Source organism: Thermobia domestica, chromosome 8 (genome assembly GCF_964235325.1).
Source record: "Thermobia domestica chromosome 8, izTheDome1.hap1.1, whole genome shotgun sequence".
Taxonomy (NCBI): Eukaryota; Metazoa; Arthropoda; class Insecta; order Zygentoma; family Lepismatidae; genus Thermobia; species Thermobia domestica.
The window spans coordinates 95809410-95832881 of NC_137461.1; the positions used below are offsets into that span (position 1 = coordinate 95809410).

General features: G+C 34.7%; 1 protein-coding gene across 1 annotated transcript in view; it reads left to right on the top strand.

Moving 5' to 3' along the window:
• The first annotated feature begins 17529 nt into the window (after window positions 1-17529).
• The window catches only part of LOC145693096 (alpha-tocopherol transfer protein-like), a 91655-nt gene continuing 85712 nt past the window's right edge, over window positions 17530-23472 (top strand). Inside the window, exon 1 of the mRNA XM_081768789.1 lies at window positions 17530-17807. The gene's annotated coding sequence lies outside the window, so the exon portion shown is untranslated. The remainder of the gene's footprint in view (window positions 17808-23472) is intronic.

Consider the following 23472-nt stretch of genomic DNA (forward strand, 5'->3'; position numbering starts at 1 on the left):
CTAACTGTCATCTAGTTGAAACAACGCCACCCTTCCAACGGACTTTTTGGAAGGGAGACATAAGCCACCAATACAATGACGAGTTTGCACTTTTAAAATAAAAGAAGAAAATTGAAAAAGAAACACCCGGGAGAAGTCAGTCCGTTCGAACTCCGCGGCACTAGAGGACGCGTGATAAAAAAAACTACACACACATACACGCATTATTTTTTTTAATTGTAGTTAAGTGAAGTGCACACCCAACATGCATTGCTAAGCAACTCTAAAGTGGTATCTGCAAGAGATTCATTCGGGTGCCGACAGAATTCACACATATACAGACTCTACACCTATGTATATATATGTTTATTCTGCTAGCGATTTTTTTTTAATTTTTTGTAAATGAGGAAGGAAATTAACGTGGTAGTGGCTCGTCTTCTATTTTGTGTCCACATGTTTAATATAAGTGAAATCAACTGTATATCAACTCAACTCAATCAAACGAGGTTCTCAGTGATGTGGGTTGGAAATTTAAGAGGAACGAAATGCAACCAGATATTAATACCGGTAGAAGGCCAGAGACAATGAGGAGACCCCTGTTTCGGGATCCGAGATGTAATGGTGATGCCCAGTTTTCTAAGAAAGAAGTGGGACAACTAGAGGAAACAGCCCTCATCATATTCATGGAACATCAAAAGCATGTAAGATTTATGAAGATACTCGAGGTAAGACGTTTCCATTTCCTTGTATTGAAAAAACTATTAGACGTGCGATGGACATCACTGTGTCATTTGCCTATTGTTATTACCATTGATTCCACCACCTTTTTGCGGCAATTCCACACCAAATCATGTGTTGGCGGAATGACCGCCAAGGTAATTATTCTAGAAATCAATGAACATTAGCTCCCAGGACGTGAATTAAGTATTCAAAGTGCAAAAAACTATAAAGTTTCTTATATCAATCAGATTTTCAAAGACTGTGATTTTTTTTATCTAACTGATTTATTCTACAAATGGACATTAATTTCCACGGATCATGTAATTGTATTGTTTCATTATTATTTTTTTATATCAAATTAAAAACTATTATTTTCATCAGAGTTTTGAAGAGTATAATGTCTAATTCAGTCAATTTGTTACGAATATTCTTGTATTTTGTTATTAATTATTTTTTATTTGTATACTTTTGTCCAATATGTATATATTTATTTCCTGTGCGTATCGACAACATATTTAAGCAATTTGATATTCAGTGATGTTACTTAAATTATATGTATATGTGTTTATGCTTAACGAGACAGATTTCTATCGATTCAAACTTTAAATCTCTTCTTTCACATGACTAGTCATTACAAAATTAAACACCATTTTAATTTTTCCTACTATCCCTTAAAGTCTCTTCTCATAGATAGCCAAGGCCGAGGCAAAATAACTATTATTACTTATTCTAAAGAATCAACTGGTTGTTCAAATCATTTTTAAAATAATTTAGATAGATTTGACCACTTTGTATGCAAAAGAAATTTATATTTTTAGTTTTAACAAAAGAAATCGAGACCGAAAGCAATTCTAGACAAAAGCGTAAAAATGTGATATTTCAGTTTAAAAACAACAAGAGTATATTTTTAAAAAGTATCACTAAAATTATACACTTTGTGTATTTTCATTATTTATTTAAATGTTGTAAACTACTTGTGACTTATTAGAAAATCATTCTAAATAATTATTATTCGTGCACAGAAAGGAGGAAATGGGGCTTGAATCAGCTTTTAATATTTAACAAGATTAAATCCTTTCACGGTCATAATATTTTTTTTAAATCCAAAATTAATTATTACCAGATTCATATCTGTTGTAATACTAGAAGCGGTTCAGTATTCCTTTTCGTTCCTTTTTAGTGCTTTGTTGTTATAACTTCGATTTGGATTATTAAATTTAAAGTTTGTTAAATTTCAAATTCATATATATATAAGTGAGATTTGTTGAATTCGCTTTCAAAATTGCCTTTCTCTGAAATTAAATTTTAACATTCATTTATGTATGTCAATCTTTCACCCATTTCATTTCATAACTGGAAAGTAGAGAATATGATTTATATCTGCATTACAAGTGTGTAGTCAGAGTGATCTTCGGAAATTCAAAATTTTTTTCAGTACTTTTATTATTATTATTATTATTATTATTATTATTATTATTATTATTATTATTATTATTATTATTATTAGTGCGTATTCTTATCAGAGACGAGAGCGTTTAGCTGTACGCTCGTGATAAGGCATTTCCGAAACTCACTCTGATCACCGCCTTATTGATTGCATTTCAGCTATGCAGCATGTGTTGTATAAAAGAAGATTTGGAACAATCACTTTTGTATACTTTGGTCAATATTTAGAAAAGTGGCGATTCTGGCTTTACGTCAAGTGAATATCGCCACTTTAATTCGTTAATAACTTGACATGGATGAGAGTACTAACGTTTTGCTTGCAGTACTAACCAGTACTAACGTAGTACTAACGATTAGTATATTTTAAATTTCGTTATTAGTATGTGGCGATTTTGATGGATTTTTGTAGTATGGCAAGAGGTTCTTTATCCTATCCTATCCTAATGTTTATGACTGTATTGCGTTGTGATTTATGGTGAAAGCTGTTTCCATTAAGATAAAGGTCAGTGTTTGAAGGTTTTGTGTAAAAACTGTGGCCCAGACTTCCATCAGGTTTGCGACGAATGAGGATGTCTAGAAATGATATACCTTCTATTTCCATAGTAAACTTGATGTTGCTGTGTTAATTGTTAAGAAATTCGAATAACGATTGCAGTGCATTTCTCCCATGAGACCCAGATGACAAAGATCAACATATCTATAGAAACACGATGGCTTTGATGGTGCTGATTCTAGTGCTTGTTCTCGAATCTTTCCATGGAAAAGTTTGCCACAGCTGGTGAGGGAGGTGACCCCATGGTAACGTCGTCCGTTTGTTCATAGTACTATCCGTCGAAGAGGAAGTATGTAGAAGTTGATGTGATCTTGAATAAATCAACAATCTCCGGCGGGAAGTGCTCACTTAGTAAATGTTACGTGTCTTGTACTGGAACTCTGGTAAACAGAGAGACCACATCAAAAGTGACTAGGATGTCGTCTGGAGAAATGCGTATGGTCTTCATTTCCACAAATTCATATGAGTTCTTGACGTGGTGTTCACACTGTCCTACTAGCGGTTGAAAAAGAGAGATGGTAAAACTTAGATAGTAAGTTGGGCTTCCAATCGCACTGACAATGGGTCTCATTGGAATGTCATTCTTGTATACTTTCGGCAGTCCATACAGTCTCGGTGATTGGCAATTATGTGGCGTAATTTTCTTGCGTATTTCTTCTGGTATGTTCGTTTTCTTCAGAAGGGTATTAATTCTACGTTCAATACTGGAGGTGGGATCTTTCTTGAGTTGTCTATAGGCCGAGTCGTTGAGTAAATCCGACATCTTCTTGTAGACTTCAGTGGATATGAGTATGGTGGCATTGCCTTTGTTCGCTGGCAGTACCGTGGTGCTGGCGTCTTGACGAAGTTTCTTAAGTGCTGTTCTTTCTTCTTTTGTGATGTTTCTTTTCAATCTGGTCCTTTTAGGGCCAAACATACGTCCTGGCGCATTTCTTCTGCTTCTTCTGCTAGTAGCGGCTGTACTGCTTGTTCAATGCTGGAGATTATATCTGCTGCTGGTATGGTCCTGGCAACTGGAGCGAAGTTAAGCCCTTTCCTTAGTAACGAGGAAAGACTTGACAGTGAGATTGAAAATGACTTTAATTTGAGAATGGTCCGGTATTTCTGGTGCTGTTCTGTGTAGACGTGAAAACTTTCTGCTTTGCTTGTTTGTGGTCTTGCGGAGAAGTAATTCTGCTTGTGCTGCCGGCGGAGTTTGTGTCTACCCAGTCCCAATCAGGGGGAGATAACGGTGCAGTCGGAAAAAGGAGAAGCTGTCTTCTGTCCTGGTGTTTTAAGTTAATAATTTAATTACATTTATCAGAGTTCTGGAAGTGTTTAAATAGACAAAAATGTCCGACATTGTGCAAACAGTGCGGAAAATTTCGACTAATATGTGTGTGGGGAAGTAATACTGTATTTTCTTCACAAAAACAGGACAGATGAGCACGAGACGAGTCGAGTCGAGATTTAAGACTGTCTCGACTCGTCTCGAGAAAATGCTGTCTCAACTCGAAAATATATATCCCGGTTTCGACTCGTCTCGAAATTCGAGACAAGAATTCTCGAATTTTGAGTCGAGACAAAATATATAAGTTAAAACATATAATAAAAAAAATAAATGCATGAAATTTTCAACATTTTGATTAACTTGCAACAAATTTCACAATAACAGTTTAAGCTATTATTTATATATATTTTTAAAAGGTACTTATTATACTCTGGGTTCTGGCTGCTCGCCCTCTCCCCAATTTTTGTCTTCTAGGTCAGCGTTTCCCAACCTTTTCCAACTTGCGGCACACTACAGGTGTAACTTGAATTCTCGCGGCACACCCATATATATATATATATATATATATATATATATATATATATATATATAAATTACCGTGGTATTTTAATGTGATTACTAATTTCCTTCTTACAGAGAAGAAAGCTCGATCACTGATTTTACCCCGTGCTAAATCATTATACTTATTTTTCATTCTAATTTTAAAATAGAAAACAATAGCAATGAAATATAGGACTCGGGTTTTTAAAAATCCACTTTCTCTTTCGAAAACTGTATCTAACCTCTAACTAAACGGGAATATCACTAAATAACGAACAAATAAACAAATCTGCTATACTTTTAAAACACAAATGTAGGTAATTTGTATGCATGCTTGCTTTGTTGAATTTATTGAATGATATGTTAAAATTTCAAGTTACGAAATAGTCTGCAACAATAAAGAAGTAATAATGGTCATGACAATGATAAATACGTTTTTCAACATTAAAAATGTACAGAAAAGTAACACAGTATGAAATTTAAAATTGCAGATTTATAGTAGAGGTTCATAGTAATGTGAAATATAAATATACATTTTCCCCTGACTTGCAATTTGGTTCGTATAGAATTAATAATTTGTTTCGATTTTTTCGCGGCACACCAGCGGCCCATTCGCGGCACACCGGTTGGGAAACGCTGTTCTAGGTCCTCCCCTGGTTACAACAGATAAAATTTAATATTCGTTCTCGATCTACATTCTTTTGTGCAAGAATGAAGAGATATGTACCATACTAACCAGAGATAAATGTTTCAAAATTTAAAACTAGCGACTTCAAACTGAATTACGCAGAAGTTTTAAACCAGTTGTAGAAGGAAACTTATAATACAGTCATCATCATCATATGTATTCTGCCATTATTGGCAGGTCACTTGCCGAAACTGAGAAGCTTCCATGTTCCACGGTCTTCTGCTAACCTCTTTGTCTCCACATATGATTTTTCTGTTTTAATATCGCCTGTTAATTGTAGTCTCTTTTGCCCTCTTCCTCTCTTAAGTGCCACCATACCCTCATAATATATTTCCTTCTTAGCCAATATCCCATCCAATCTTTCTTCTTTTTCTTAATAATATCTAAAATCATTCTTTTTCCTCCTACAATTTTTAACACCCTCTCATTCGTTTTCCGCTTGATCCAGCCAATTCTTTCCATTTTTCTCAGCATCCACAGTTTGAAAGTTTCCAGTCATTTTTCATAATTTTTGCGTAATGTCCATGTTTCTGTTCCATATTATACAATACTCCCCAGAGACGAAGCATGTTATAAGTCTTTTCTTAACTCTCTATTCAAGGACCAACAAAATAGACTTTTTTTCCTCCTAAAGGCTTCTTTTCCGATTCTTGTGCTTTCTTTTATTTTACGGTCGCATTTCATATCATTACTAATAATATTACCCAGGTATCGAAAATTATTCACCTGTTCTATTTTCTTCTCTCTTATTTGTACGTATATTTGATACCTACCGCTTCGTTCAAATCACTATGGCTTTTGTCTTCCTAACATTTATTTTAATCTCATAGTCATCACAGCTCTACCTCACGTTTTCTACCATCTTATTGATTGTTTTTTGCAGATTCCGCAGGAAGCGCCATATCATCTGCAAACTGTATACATTTAATCATTCTACCTCCTACAGAAATACCGTCTTCATTTTAAAGGCTCTTCTTTACTATCTCTTCTTGATATATATTAAACAAGATTTGGCGAGAGACAGCATTCCTGTCGAACTCCTCTTCTAATTGCACTCTCTTCTGTCACTTGCTCTCCTATTCTAACATTTACTTGTTGCTTCATATATGAAGACCACAGGGGAAAAAGGAGGTAAGTCAAGGAATGGTCGAAAATGAGTTAGCAGCAGAATTATATAGTCTGAGAGGTGTAGTTTACATGGACTAAATCCCACAGTAAGAAAAAGGTTAGTCACTAACAAATTTAATGTTGAAGATTTCGCCTACAGGGGAAGAAGTAGGTAAGTCAGTGGAAAACACGGCAATTATGTAAAGTTATAACGACCCACAGTTCATATATTTATAACTACAAGACTACTGATTTTCATCAAAAACCATTTACACACGGCATCATGATATTAACTTTTATTGTAGTATGTGACACATTAAACTTTTTACACACCTTAAAAATTGTACATATAGTGTTCACGAGATGGATCGGCAATTATGCATTATTTATTTTGTGTTGCTATGACAACTAATTTCACATCGTCGAATTCGAATTATTATATTAACAAAATAACAACGTATAACAACTGAAAAAGAAATTACACCTATATTCTTTTTTCATATTCTTCTTCTTCCTTTCTTAAAAAGCTTGTGCATGATTTAAAAGTAAATTCTGCCCACAAATACAAGTAAGGATTGAAATACAAGTATCGTTGTGTATGACGCCTTGAACTATAGGACCTTTGTATTTTTATTTATTTATTTATTTTATATAATAATAAAAAGAGAAATCATGGGTCGTTAACTATTACATACTAAGTACTTGAGTTTCTGAATGACCCTCGTATATATAAAAATTACAATTCCCATAATCATATCTAATATTTTACTTCTATAACAACATTATTTTCATATTTTATCTCAACGTCTTAATTAATTTTATTTCAAATATGTATATACTTTAACGTCGATAATATAAGGGCACATTCAGTTTATGGCATAGATGTTATTTAATTTTAAGGTCCTTTTGTGGCCATTGATACGTAGTATAAGTTGAAGGTAGCGGGCAAAACTAATTATGACATTTATATAGTTGCTCTTTTACATAAGAAAGAATCAAATATATGATATAGTTAAACAAAATATAAATTAAAATTGAAATATCGACAATATCCAGAACAAAACACGATAATTAACATCATAACAAAAATTAACATAAATAAAGAGATTATCATAATAAGAATAAGTTCAAAGATTACGTGTTATCTATGTTAACTTTAGTGACAACCTCAGAAGGAACTAATGTTTTAACTAATTGCATCCATTTACTTTTAGTATACTTTGAAGGATGCAATAACTTAGGTTCATCAATATTGCGTAAACCCAAAAGTTTTCCAGTTTTCACGTCTATTAGTTCGAAAACTTTAGGATTAACTTGTCTTATACATAGATAGGGTCCCGCAAATAAATCACAAAATTTATAAATCCTTTTTAAGGATGCATCGCTTTGTGGGTGCAATTTTACAAAAACTAAATCGTTAGTTTGAATCTTAGTTCTTCCTAATTGTTGTTCTTCTATTTTCTGATTGCGTGATAAAAATTTCTGCGTCCTGCGAAAATGTACCATACTCACGAGATGTGAATAGTCCATTTCATCATTAAGTGTAATGCCGAAGTGTTGCTCAATCGGTCTTATGAAATCAGTCCCATTATGAATATTAGCTGGCGCTACACCTAATGTATCTGACACTGAATAGTTTGAAAAGTAAGTGATTTCAGCAACACATTTAATCCAGTCAGAATGCTTACCACGATAATAATGTCTAAATAACATACCAAGATTTCTATGTATGTTCTCCACAATAGAACTACTGGGATGGTAAGGAGTAACAAAATGCACTTTAATATTGGCATTATTCATTGCACGAATGAATAAATGGCTCCGAAATTGTCCACCATTGTCACAAAGTATGTGTTCTACAGGACTACAATGAGGTATATATACATTTAAAATTCGGTTAACAATTGCTGAGGAAGTCGCTTTACGCAAAGGATATGCTACTAAGTATCTAGTAAAAATGTCCATAACCGTGAAAAGGAAAGTTTCACCTGTGGCCGCTCTCGGAAGAGGTCCATACAAATCTACCGAAATAAAAGAATGAGGTCGTTCAGTCGTTATCGACATCATAGGTTTATATAGTGATTGATAATTGTTTGATTTTCATACATACTTCATAATCATTGATATAATTTTTGATTTGTGATCTAAGAGATTTCCAATAGAAAGATTTGCTAATCAAAGAATACACTTTCAAATATCCAAAATGTCCAAAATCATCATGATGTGCTTTTAATATACGAGATACCAATATCGGTGGAACACAAATTTTGTTCGTATGTTCATATTTAAAATCTTTGATTACTAATACACCATTGGACATTCGATATAAAGCATTCCAAGTGCGAGGAAAATTACTATTTCCAAAACAAGATGTTAAATGATGTATAATTTTTGCATATTCTTCATAATTTTTTTGATGTTCTTGAAACTCCTTCACAGAAACTTTGGATATTTCTTCTTGTAAGATTTTGAATATATTTATAGATAATAGCTGATGATTCTCATTTGGAAACAATCTAGATAATGTATCAACTGGAACATTATCAAGCCCTTTTATATGCTGAACGTCAAAATCAAAAGATTGAAGTTCTTGGGACCATCTTAATAAACGACTGTTATATCCTTGTACTTTATTAAGATGTCGTAAAGAATTATGATCAGTTATAACAGTAAAATGACATCCAGTAAGATATGGAGCGAATTTTCGCAATGAAAAGCGCACAGCAAGTAGTTCGATTTCTGTTGTGGTGTATCCCTTTTCGGCGTTCTTTAACGTTCGGCTAACGCAATTAATGACAACTGGTTCATTTGTTGTAGGGTTTGGTTGCCAGAATATGGCAGAAATTCCAGATAATGAACCATCACATTGCACGTAAAATTGACAATCATGCTTAGGATGGTTTAAGCGGATATTTTTCATAATGCATAACTTTAATTTGTAAAAACTCTGTTCTTGTGAGTTGCTCCATTGCTACGGTATTCCCTTCTTGGTTATTGAGAATAAGGTTCTGCAATTTCCGCAAATCGAGATATGGATCTTCTAAACAATTAAATAAACCAAGAACTTGTCGTGTTTCGTTTACATTGGTAGAAACGGGTAAATTTTTAATGGCTTGCAGTTTAGAATCACTATAATGCATTCCACTTACATCAATAGAGTAACGCAAAAATTCAATCGATTCTTTGAAAAATTTTGATTTTTCAATATTTATAGTCAAACCTGAATTTTCTAATCGTTCCAAAACGATATCCTAACTTTCCAAATAATCTTTGGGAGTTTTTCCCATAACCAAAATGTCATCAGCATAATACACAATATTAGTACGTAAATCTTGCCATATTACTTTCTTCAGACATGAGGCCAAAGCAGCACTACCGAAAACAACACGATTATATTCATACAATTGTCCCTCAATCGAAAAAGCAATAAATGGTTTCGAACTCGCTCCCAACAAGATTTGGTTGTACGCCATCACGAGATCCAGATTCCAAAATACCGTATTTCCTTGTAATGAGCTGAGAATTTCATTCACGGATGGATACCTCACTTGTTGCAATTTTATATGAGAATTCAATTTTCTTAAATCCAAAACTATTCTCAAATGTTTACCATCCTTTTTGGGTACAGCATGCAAAAGGTTAAAATGAATACTCTGGAAAGGTCGTATTATACCGTCTCTCAGCATTTCCGATATTTGTTTTCTCACATTTTCTCTAAATAGGTAAGGCACAATATAGGCCTTTGTTACTATGGGATCGTTGGTATCGACTTCAATATCATAAACAAAATCTTTGCAACATATCTAAGCGAAAATATCTTTTTGTTTATAAAGAATATCTCTAAATTGTAATATAAAATCCTTATCAGTAATATTTAGGTGATTTATAATGTTATCCACACATTTATGAAATGAATAATCATTATCTACCATCGTAAACTCTTCTTTTTCAATTTCCTTGACATTGTTTTTTTTCCTGATCATCTGATTTGATACTTAATACATTATTTATAAATGGCTGGCATTAACAAACAATGCTGTCACTAACAGGAATTAACTCTTGAATAATTTTGCCGTTTAGCGTACGAATTGAAAATCTTTTACTTTCAGTCTAAAATAACACGGGTTAAAAAATCTAGTCCTATTAATACATTTTCATTCAATTCGTTGATGACTAGGGTAGGAACCGTAATTTCATAATCTTGTATGGTAATTACTATTTGTGTTTTACCCATAACCCTTTTCTTATGTTTGCCTGTATAATCGATTAATATCAAATTATCTACCTTTTGCAATCTGGGATTAGAATAATCTTTTGTAAGCACACGCCAAAATGAATAAGACAGAAGTGATACTGTAGCTCTGGTATCAATTAGAGCTTGAAGAGCAATTCCATTAATTTTGACATGTACTTTAGCACTAAACTTTTTTAGTAAAACAAAATCATCTTCAGAGGAGCCTACATCTTCTATTTCATCATCAAACACCCAATGACAATTAGCATTGGGAATATATTGATAGTTGTCATTAGTATCTAAAATGTTGAGATTAATTTCACTTTCAGAAGAAGGTTCGGGCGCATCAGACGCTGACGTGGTTTTGACCCTGCCATTAAACTTTGTGAGAGATTTAACTTCACTAACACGAAAAAATTTACCCCTCTTTCTATCCTTCACCTGCCAGGAATTCACGGGATGATTTCTGCCCCTATGCAAGGAACGATTTATTTTTCGACGCTGGCCTACATTAACCTCATTATCACTACTTGTTGAAGATTCAGCGGAATCACATTCCTTTACGTTCCTCCAATGATGATGATGATATTGGGATGCCTGTCTAATATCAGTGAGAATTCCATCACCGTTTGTATGAGCATGAACAGGATTCTCATTAGCAACTATAAGATTTTCTTTGATAGAGTTCACCACTTCTTGCAATTCTCTAATCTGGTTATTGTGTTCATTTATTCGGGCGGAGTAATCATTAACTATAGTTTCTACTACTTCAATGGAATTTTGCATCTCAGTGAATCTACGTATAATTCGTTCAATTTTAAGGTCGCTTTGTTCAATTTGTAGATTCGTCTGGTTGATTTTATTATCGAGTCGTTTCATCTGTTCACCAAGATCTTGCTTTAATTGTCCCATCCGTTGATCGATTTTACTGTCGAGTTGTTTCATTTGTTCCGTTTGTTGATCCATTCGGTCACCAAAATCTTGCCTCAGTTGTCCAATCTGCTGATACATTCGTTCCATTTGCTGTTTAATTAGGTCAGCTAGGTCCATCTCTTTATTACCATTTGATTCAATTGCATTTCCAATATCACGAAGACTCATTTTGATATTTCTGAACATTTTCGTGGCACTCCTTAATAAGGTATACTCCGTTTTGATATATAGGGGGCCGCGGTGGCTCAGTGGTAGAGCGTTCACCTCTGGTGCTTGGAGTCCCGGGTTCGACCCCAGCCCCCGCCAAGTGAACTTTGTGGTGGACAACACTATGTGCGTGGGTTTTCTCGGGGTTCTCCCGTTTCCTCCCACTTTCTTCATTCCACCATTTCATTCATTACTCATCATCACCGTCTCCTTTAGCCTAACCGGCATAACCGTGGGACGTAAAACTCACAGATTTCATTTCATTTTCATTTACGTTTTGATATATTTTAAAACAAAATCACTAAGTAGCCTTAAAATCAATCTGCACTCCTGAAGTTTATTATCTAAGAGATTGTTTACTTAACTTCACGCAAATCTTCTAAAGTCCTGGCGGGAAACCACCAAATTATATAACGACCCACAGTTTATATATTTATAATTACAAGGCTACTGACTTTAATCAAAAACCATTTACACACGGCATCATGATATTAACTTTTATTGTAGGATGTGACACATTAAACTTTTTACACACCTTAAAAATTGTACATATAGTGTTCACAAGATGAATCGGCAATTATGCATTAATTTTGTGTTGCTATGACAACTAATTTCACGTCGTCGAATTCGAATTACTATATTAACAAAATAACAACGTATAACAACTGAAAAAGAAATTACATCTATATCTTTTCTTTCATATTCTTCTTCTTCCTTTCTTAAACAACTTGTGCATAATTTAAAAGTAAATTCTGCTCACAAATACAAGTAAGGATTGAAATACAAGTATAGTTGTAAAGTTATAAAAAAAAATGACTTACCACTTTTTTCCCTTTAGTCTTTATATAAGTTTCTAGTTTCTTCTGAGTCTTTCCATCCCAACTGAACCTTCTTTAAAACTTCCAACAACAATTCCCAATATCGCTGTCAAATGCTTTTTCTCGATTAATAAATACAACAAACACCTCTTTCCCTTTTTCTGTAAACCTTTTACCGATCGCCCTTAAAAATTCAATTGTATTTCTTGTTGTCTTACCTTTTCTGAAACGAACTGTTCCTCAATTTTTTCATTTGTTCTTCCATATAACCTTCTGTTCAGAACTCGAAGCAAATTTTTTGCTGCATGAGATATGAGACTAATTGTTCTATAATCCTCACATCTCTTTGGGTTCGATTTCTTAGCCATCGGTATCATGATCGTCTTCAAGAAGTCATTTGGCCATTCTCCTATTTCATATATTTCACTGCAGAGTCTGAACAACTCTTTTGTTTCCTTGTCTCCCATATTCTTAATGAATTCGATTGGTATATTATCTATCCCAGTTGCCTTTCCATTCCTAATCCTAGAAATAGCTTTTTCAAACTCATCGCGAAGAATGCAAAATCTTTCATCATTCTCGAGTACTTCATTTTCTACTTCAACATCTAGACCACACGGTCTATTTCTACTCTTATATCTATCTATCTATCTATCTATCTATCTATCTATCTATCTATCTATCTATCTATATATATATATATATATATATATATATATATATATATATATATATATATATATATATATATATATATAAGAGTAGAAATATATATATTATATTCTTTCGATCTTCCTAAGACTTCACTTCTCTCGCTGATTATCTTCCCATTCTTATTTTCTACTCTCCCTTGTTTCCTCCGAAGTTTCATAGATTTCAGCTCGTTATACATTTCCTCATACTTCCGAAATCTTTCTAATTCTTCAATGCTCTCGCATTATCTTTTGTAAAACTCTTCCCTTGCTCTGTCTGTTTCTCTTCATAATTCGTTGTTTAACTTTCCGTACATCTTTCTGCGCTCTTCTGTATCAACCTGTTTCCACAACTTCCTTTCCCTCATTTTCTTCAACATCTGTTCTATACCCATAGTTTCTTAGCTGTTTTATGTTCGCGGTAACATACTACTTCTTCTGCAGTCTGCTGTATGGAAATTTTAATATTCTCTCGTCGTCTGTTACTACTTGTATCTATCTTTTCTTCGATTGAGTATTTTTCTTCGAATTTTTCAACGAAAAGATTTCTTATTTCCTTGTTTTTCAACTTTTCAGTATTCAATATCTTAAAGCCTACTTTTCTTCTTTTCTTCAGTTTACCATCTGAGACCGCGGTGGCTCAGTGGTAGAACGTTGGTGCATGGGGTCCCTGGTTCGATTCCAGCTCCCGCCAAGTTAACTTTGTGGTGGACAAACACCGTGTGCGTGGGTTTCCTCGGGGTTCTCCCGTTTTCTCCCAATTTCTTCATTCCACTATTTCATTCATTTCACATCATCACCGTCTCCTTTAGCCTAACCGGCATATCCGTAGGACGTAAAACTCAAAGATTTCATTTCATTTCATTTCAGTTGACTATCCACTTCGGCCAGCACAAGGTTATGATCAGAGAAAATATCAGATTCTCGCGTTCTTCAAGCTATTCCGGTACCCGTCCTGAATCATTACATAGTCAATTTGATATCTTCGGCCATCTATTGAGGATTTCCATGTATATCTCCCCTTGTGCTGATTGAACCATGTGTTCCCAGCTACTAGTGAATTCTGTCTACAGAAATTGACCAGTTCCTCTCACATTTCGTTCCCAGTTCTCTTAACCTAACCTAAACCATGTTTACCTACGACATTACCTTCCGGTTTTCCTACCACAACTGCATTGAAATCTCTCATTACAGGTACGCATGCACCCCTCTTCTCCCTGTCTATAATTTCTTCTATTTTTTCATACATTTCCTCTACTTCTTCAGTTGTATGCGAAGTCGTAGGTGAATATGTTTGTATCCCCATTAGATCACTTAAAGCATCATAATCATGTCATCAACAAAATCTACTTTCAGTAACTTATCTTTTAAGCGCGTATCAGAATTATTCATACACCACTATGACCTCCCTTTTCAGTACCTGAATAAAATGTTCTATATCCTTCACTGTTCAACAGCCCGTTACCTCCTCATTTAACTTCACAAACTCCTACCAAATCTACATTATTTTGTTTAGTTTCCTTTTCTAATTTCCCTTCCTGTAACATAATACGTAGGTTCCATTTCCCTATCCTAAAACTTTTGCTTTGGCATGCCTGTTTTTCCCTATCTATCTTTCCACATTTTTATCTTCTCGCCCAATAGGCCTTCCTAAGCCATTCACGTCCTGGAGATCCGAATGAGGAAATATTTGGGTCTAGGACAAATCTGCCAATTACCAAATGCGCCAATCGTGAAAATGGACAAATCTGCCAATGGACAAATCCGCCAATGGACAAATCTGCCAATTGACAAATCTGCCAATTACCAAATGCGCCAAACGCGAAAATGACCAAATGCGCCAATTGTGAAAATGGACAAATCTGCCATTTACCAAATCTGCCAATTGCCAAATGCGCCAAACGCGAAAATGATCAAATGCGCCAATTGCGAAAATGGACAAATCAGCCAATTGACAAATTTTACCTCCGGAACTGTTTTTTAATCTTCGAAAGACTATTTTACATACGTTTTCTTTCTTCTGTCAGCAAACTAGGGGAAAAAGTGGTGATTTCTCGTTGCCATCCACCCCACAGTATCCCAGCCGTTAAAATCACTCTGACCACAAATTTGTGAAAAAACATGCAATTTTTCCAGTTACCTACTTTCAAAAGTTCAACAAATTATCCCCTGCTTAGAAGTTAACATGTTTCAGGAGTAGAAGCAAAATCAAAGTGTGAGGTGACTACACTAGAACACTAATTTCTAAAGGACGTACTCTGCATAATTTTAGTGCAACTTAGTTCCGGAGAGTATGGGGAGTTTGGTCAATTCTGGGGACCCCAAACTGTGTGTTTGAAAGAAACACTGTAATTTCATGTTTGTCTTGTTCTTTATATACCTAGGTATATATATATATATATATATATATATATATATATATATATATATATATATATATATATATATATATATATATATATATATCTTATATATAAAAGAGAACGTACAAATCCTTTGTTCCCTCATCACGCTAATACGGCTGAAGCAATTTCTTTCATTTTTGGGGGGTTATTAGGATTTGGACCCTAGATGGTTTTTATCATATCACTTTAATTTTTAATTACCAGTGTCTTGAGATAATTGACCATTCAAGTGTCCATAACGTACAAATCCTTTGTTAGTTCATCATAGGTAAAAATAAACGTATTTATATGCAACCCGCATGACCGTGTCACTCGGCGGGTTAACATAAATGACAGGCGATATAATGTTAACATTTACTGCAATCTACTATGGTTTTTATCATATCACTTGAAAGCGAAAAAGTAAAAATTATCTAAGTAACAACGTTTATTGCGTTCCGGGGTGACCGCAGCGAAGCGGGGCGGGTTAACATAAATGACAGGCGATATAATGTTAACATTTACTGCAATCTTCTATGGTTTTTATTATATCACTTGAAAGCGAAAAAGTAAAAATTATCTAAGTAACAAAGTTTATTGCGTTCCGGGGTGACCGCAGCGAAGCGGGGTGAACGCTGCTAGTATATATATATATATATGAAAATATTTTTATTCCCAGATCTGTGCCCCAGTTGAAGAAAGTACTGGATCCACCTCTGATCCTCAGACAATTGTCCTTCGTTTTTCTTAAATGTATTTAATTTTGTAAAAATCAAGTTTTAATTAAAAATGTAAAATTACAAATATCACATTTATACGTGTATAAGCTGCCGTGATCTGCTTTGTTTGTAATCGGCTTCCTAAACCGGAAACGGAAATGACATTTTCTGCATCAGCGCATTGGTGTTGCTATTATTTAATACATTTTTTTCTGTTGTGTTATTTCTTAGTGCAAGCAATCAATAATGTAAAATCAATTGTGGGACAGACTGTACCAGTCAACGCTTCCAGTGGTAGCAACAAAGTTCGCAATCAGTAGTACAGAATATACTGCAGTACTTCATAGAAAACTATAGTCTTTCACTAATACAATTTATATTATTATTAATTTTAAAACAATCAAGCAAATGTGTTGCGATGTTATAGATGTTCAGTAAAATGTGTTGTCAGTCAGAAAAGGTTGGAAACCACTATCTTAGTGGACATAGAATCTCACTTACCAAATAGTAGACAAATGCTATATAGGGCTATATTTGTTCCTCGACTATATGTATAGGCCTATACGTTGATTTATATTGTAGTGTGAAGCACTGGCGTCTCTGGCATGTAAAATTTAGAGGGGACATCAAAGAATGTGATTTAAATGGTAGTACCTAGTCCAACTTGTTTCTTATGTTCGATTCCATTTGTTACCTTTCTACTTAGCTTCATGAACCCCCTAAGGTATATCAAGAACTCTTTATAATCGTTTTACAGCCTGAATATTATATTCCAAATAAATATAATTATTATTATTTATATGTCATTCTGTCGTTAGTAAATAAAATAAATTAGAATAAACTATTTAATAGTTTGTACTTCAAAATATTGGGGGGAAGCGTCCCCCTCGTCCCCCAGCCCCGCCAGAGATGCCCATGGTGTGAAGGTTAGAAACTTTTTTTCCCAACACTTTCTGCTAGAATCGTTCAACTTGTTGGTTTACTAATAATCACATCTCTTTTCTTCCAAACCAATTTTTGTGTTAAAAAAAATAAAACGTAAATAATAATAATTGTAATATTGTGCGTCTTCGGACGTGCGGAAAAAACATTATGTGATGATGTCATTCATCTTCCTCTCTTCCCACTACACCTTACAGATTGTTTAACCAGATGATTGTTGGGATTTTTGGGTTTTGCAGTCGAAACAAAGAACCGGTTAGTTTGATCCCTCCTCCTTCATTTCAGTTCAGGGTGAGGATGACCTTGGACCACTGAATAGAGGTTGGCAACTATGCTGGGCACAGCAGTCCACGGATTGACTCAGGCAGGTCCTTGGCTGCGCTGGAGCGACCACGAAGATAGTAACGAACCTTATTTTTCCACTACATGCTCTTGCTTTGGTTACATTCTGCTTCGTTGACGACACAAGAGCAGTAGGATTATTTAGTATGTGCGCATGATATTAACACATTGTATATACTGTAGTTAGGCTTTTTCGCGTTAGTCCAAAAGGAAGAAAATCTACAAAAAAAACAGTAAGTAGTGCTTTCTTTTGAAATATTTCCTTTCATTACATATGTAAAACAAAATAATCATTTGCAAATTCAGATTTTATTTTATTTTTATCTCGTTTTCTTCTTTTTTTTTTTTTTTCGTTTCTCATTGGTTAATAGTTTGTGTCTTATATTTTGATACCAACATAACCTGTTACATTTAAAAGCGGGTTTTCTAATATACTTCGTGTTCGACTTAAAATTTTCTTTTTAGAAATATTCTTTAGCTTTTAGTAGCTGTCAATATGACAGAATTACCTCATACATACCATTCAAAAAGGCAAAGAAAATGAAATGAAATCTTTGTTTTACGTCCCATGGTTATGCCGGTTAGGCTAAAGGAGGCGGTGATGATGAGAGATAAGTGAAATGGTGGAATGAAGAAAGGCGGAGGAAACGGGAGAGCCCCGAGAAAACCCACGAGAACGGTGTTTGTCCACCACAAAGTCCACATGGCGCGAGCTGAGATCGAACAAGGGACCCCAAGCAACGGAGGTGAACGCTCTATCACTGAGCCACCGCGCCCCCCTCAAAAAGACAAAGAATTTAATGAATTTTTGCAGTGGTGGATCTAGAGCAGGGCCAAGGGGCCTAGACCCCCAGTTTTTTAGTGACAAAAATAATTGAAGGTATTATTTTTATATTTTTGAAAGCTTATAGTAAAGTCATAATATATCTATCATAGTCTGGGGTCTGACTGCCACGGTTTTTACCTTCCAAATCCTGAATTTTTGGTTAAATTTGTTATTATGAATAATAATGAAAAAATTTTCTAGGCTTCGCGTAGAATAATAGTTTTAACTACAGTTACACGCTGTTTTGTGTGAAGTTTAAAGCAATGAACATCTTCATTAAAACACGCGACAATGCATGCAGACACACTAGACTTTTGAAGTATGCCAAAAGGTGTCGTTGACCATATTTTTCATAGTGTATGTAATGCTAGAAATGCTTTATTTGATTTCATCCATGTTGTTTTAAATCAATATTTCAGGATTGAAACTTTTTTCGCATGTAATGTAAAAATTATATACAGATCATTGGTATGTAGAGAGGGGTCCGGGTTTAAATCTCTCCTTCAGCAACATAGGAAGAAAACATACATTTACTATGTCAATATAGGCCTATATTGCCGAAGCCTTATCTGTACACTAAAATAGGTTACAACAATAATAAGCAAATCGCGTTCATGTTTAGCATGATCACTATCCATTTTGAAATAATTAAATTGAAGCAACATAGTCTAAGTTGCAATTAGAAACTAGATTAATAGTTTTAACCGTGTAAATTGTCTGTACGATTGAGGTAGGGAACCAGCGCTGCTAGTAATACGTACTAACTTCATTGTATTATCAGAAATTAGCGTTATGCACAGACTAAGATGTTTTGGTATTATAAACAGAATATGTAGGTACACAAAAATCCTGCAAATGGAGCTTCAATCTCATTGATATAGATTTTTTTCTTTATTTTTTTAAACGCTTTAGCTTCATATTATACCTTTTCTCCTTTTTTTGCTGGCCAGTGAAAGAAAGATTAAGAAAATTCGTGGAACGAACAAAATAGAAAACGGAAATAGTAATTGCGATTAAATGGATTGCGAAAACGGAAATAGTAATTAATAAATGCGATTGAGTCTACATGGCCTGAGAGCGAACTACGGACTCACAGATCAGCGTAAGTCCAAATTAAACTACTCGCTGAGCAAAACAATACGTTTATTTTAAAAACTATTATCGTGTAACTTCCGTATCGTGTAACTATTATCGAGCTTCCACGTCGAAAATGGCCTGAAACAAGGAGATGCGTTGTCGCCATTATTATTTAACTTTGTGCTGGAATACGCCATAAGGAAAATCAAAGATAGCAACCAGGGTCTAGAGTTGAACGGCATTCACCAGGTTATGGCATATGCTGATGATGTAAATTTAATAGGGGATGATAGGAGAACAGTAGAAATAAATGCAGAGATCTTATTAAACGCTTGCAGGGACATGGGTTTAGAAGTAAATGCAGAGAAAACTAAATACATGGAAGTGCGTCGGGACCGTAATACGGCAAATTGTGGAGGCGTTAAAATATTAAATAATGCTTTTGATAAAGTAGATACTTTCAAATATTTAGGATCAATATTAACAGACGAAAATCATATTCACGAAGAAATTAAATGTCGACTAAAAGCAGGGAATTCGTGTTACTATTCGGTTCAAAATCTCTTGTCGTCGCGAATTCTGTCGAGGAATTTGAAGCTTAAAATATATAAAACGATAATCATGCCTGTTGTTCTGTATGGTTGTGAAACATGGTCGCTTACTCTGAGGGAAGAACATAGACTGAAAGTATTTGAGAACAGGATCCTGAGAAGAATATTCGGACCCAAGAGGAACGAGAATGGGGAATGGCGGAAGCTTCATAACGAGGAACTACATAGTTTATACGGTTTACCCAACATTGTTAGGGTCGTCAAGTCTAGGAGGCTTAGGTGGGCAGGTCATGTAGCTAGAATGGAAGAAAGTAGAAACGCTTTCAAAGTCTTGACTGGTAGACCCATAGGAAAACGACCATTAGGAAGACCTAGGCGCAGATGGGAGGACAATATTAAGATGGATCTCGCAGAGATAGGAATACAAAGTAGAAACTGGATGCAATTAGCTAAGGATAGAAGTCAGTGGAGAGCTTTTGTGAACGCGGCACTGAACCTCCGGGTTCCATAGGCCATAGAGTTAGTTAGTTAGTTAGTTATCGTGTAACAGTTTCGCCAAACGTTAACTGCATTATTCTGAATATTTAATGCATTAGGCCTATTCTTAATTCATTATTATTACAATAGTTAATGATATTTCACAGCTCTCGCCAAGTGAAATTTGTGGCGTGGATCTTCTCGGGGTTCTCCCGTTTCCTTCCACTTTAGCATTCCACCTTAAGTTCATTATTATTATTATTACTGTTTTTCTTAGCCTCAGCGTATAATCGTAGAACGTTAATAATAATAATAATAATAATAATAATAATAATAATAATAATAATAATAATAATAATAATAATAATAATAATAATAATAATAATAATAATATAAATTCCGGTACACAATAAAAAGGATCACGCACAAGAAAATTTAATTTCGTCCGGCAGATGTCAGCTGCTGGATGATGTTTGCTGCCATCTAGTGTCGAGGTGTGCTACTTTTACTATCTTTGCTTCAGTTGTAGATATTGGAGTATGGATAGCTACCGTTAAAGTCACCATTACTTCTGAAGATCTTAACCCTTTCCGGCCCAGTGGTTTCAGCGTGAAACCACATATTTAACTTTTTTCTCCGTGCAGCCTAGTGGATTTAGAAGGAAACCATGTTTTAGTATGAACTTTGCAAGCCATCTAAGGACAGGAGTTTAAATTATTTCCAGGATTTTCATTCGCGCTAAAACTGTATAGCCAATTGACGTTGAAAGTTTGTTGTTTTTTTCTCATTCATAAATTCATTCTTTGGAAACAAAAGCTTAACGGATACACTTCATTAATGACCTCGATTATAAAAATCGCTCTAGCTATCTATTAAAAAAAATACAATTTAAAAAAATCGCTCTCGTTCAAGAATACCGTGTGAAATAACGGACGAAGGAAAGTCACCATTACCTGTTTAGATATTAATGGATTGGCTCAATTAATGAACTCAACCGAGAAGACAATTGTTCTAGTCTATTGAAAAACAGAATTCAGAAATTCACTTTTGTTCAAGTTATCGTGTGGAGTGACGAAAACGGACGCAAGTGGCCTTTAACTATTAAAGATGCTAACAAATTGTCTCCATTAATGTACTCGTCCAAAATAATTACTCTAGATATCTGTTGCAAAAACCTGAGTTCAAAAATTCGCTTTCATTCAAGAGTTAACGTCTGGGCTAATGGACCGACGTAAATCGCCGTTACCCGTTAAGATGTTAACGGATTGACTCCATTAACGACTTTAGCTGAGATAATCGCACTTGCTCTCTGTTGCTGCAAAAGATGTAAAAGAATAGCTTCCGTTTCAAAGTTATTGTGACAAGTAACGGACATACTAACATAGTAATATAAATACCATTATTCTGATAATAATACATTATTCTGTTTAGCAGGGCCGTGCTTTGGGGGGGGGAGCGAGCGGGGCGACAGCCCCGGGCGCCGAAGTAAGGGACGAAAAATTCTAGAGATAAAAGGAAAAAAGATAGGAAAAATGCTTGGAATATATGTATTTCGGACGCCGTCATACACTCTCGCCCCGGGCGCTGATTTTTCACGGCACGGCCCTGCTGTTTAGTTATGGGAAGCGGCGCTTCCACAACTTGTATGGCCACTAAACTTTTCTATGAAAGCTTCTAAATTAAGCTATCAGTGGTGAAAAGCAAAGAATCGAAAGATGATAATGATTATACTCTTTAGCCTCTACAGTTCATACTCTTTAGCGTTTTGCTTTCTTAGCACCTCTGTCACTGATTGTAACTGTTGTGGTTGCTTAAAATAAAATAAAATAACCATCAGCGTCAAACGTATGCCACGTAAAGGAGTTTGGCTTCTATGGAGTGATATTTTCTGAAACAATGTTGAAAACCGGAAGTGGTAATAAATTTTTACCACTTCCGGTTTGAGTACAGATATAGAGTGAAGATGGAATATGTTCTTGGGACGTTTATTGCCGAAAATAGCTTCTCGCTACCTATTATTGTTTTTACTCTATAGCGGTCAAAATTAAAACCGGAAGTATTTGGTTTCCGACACTTTTGATTTGAATAAAAGGCTAAAAGAAAAGACGGTACCTATTCTTAGATCGCCAAATCTATTTTTTTTAAATGCTTCTCACTGTATCTTATCGTTTTTATTCTATTTAGATTAACATCGAAATCGGAAGTTATAGTGGATTTGACACTTCCGGTTTAAGGATGAAAATGGAATGTATTCCTGGAAAGCTTAATCGATTGCAGAAAACCGCTTCTCGCTATGTATTAGTTTTCCCCTTATAGTCATGAAAGTTAAAATCGGAAAATGTTTGATTTTTTTACAATTTCCGGTTTTGATCCATCAACTAACTCGATTTCTAGGTTTTCACCTTCTATATCCTGGCGGAAATTGATAGTGATCCGTGAAGTAGATCTTGAGATTTTTGTCTCCCGGAGAAACGGACAGACAAACATGCAAGATACTCTGCATAGCATGCAGTTCTTCATACGAAGAAGAAACGAAAATCTGTCGTGTAAAATAAAGTAATATGTATATAACATTCATCACCTTTGTGCTACTTTACGACCGTTGGAATGCCACATAGACACTTCCGCTGTTTTTAGTGCTGATTTATGTTGTCTTTTCGTTACACGTGTCAAGTTTACAGTCAGATTTCGAAGCTTTATTGTAACATCATATAAGTAAGTCTATGTAATTTTTATTATGAATATCTAAGTAAATTTTTACTTGAAATACAACTTTGTGGAACTTTCTTTAATAAACAACAGTAATTGAAACATTTTTTTAAATATTTTTTCAAAGGACCCTAATTATTAAGTAAGTCTGCGTTTTGTGTAGGCAGTACCGGGTTTAATTCCGGAAGAGCGACAAAGAATTTCCGAATATTAATCTAGCCATTGAGAAACTTTTCGAAATATACTTTTTTTTGTAGT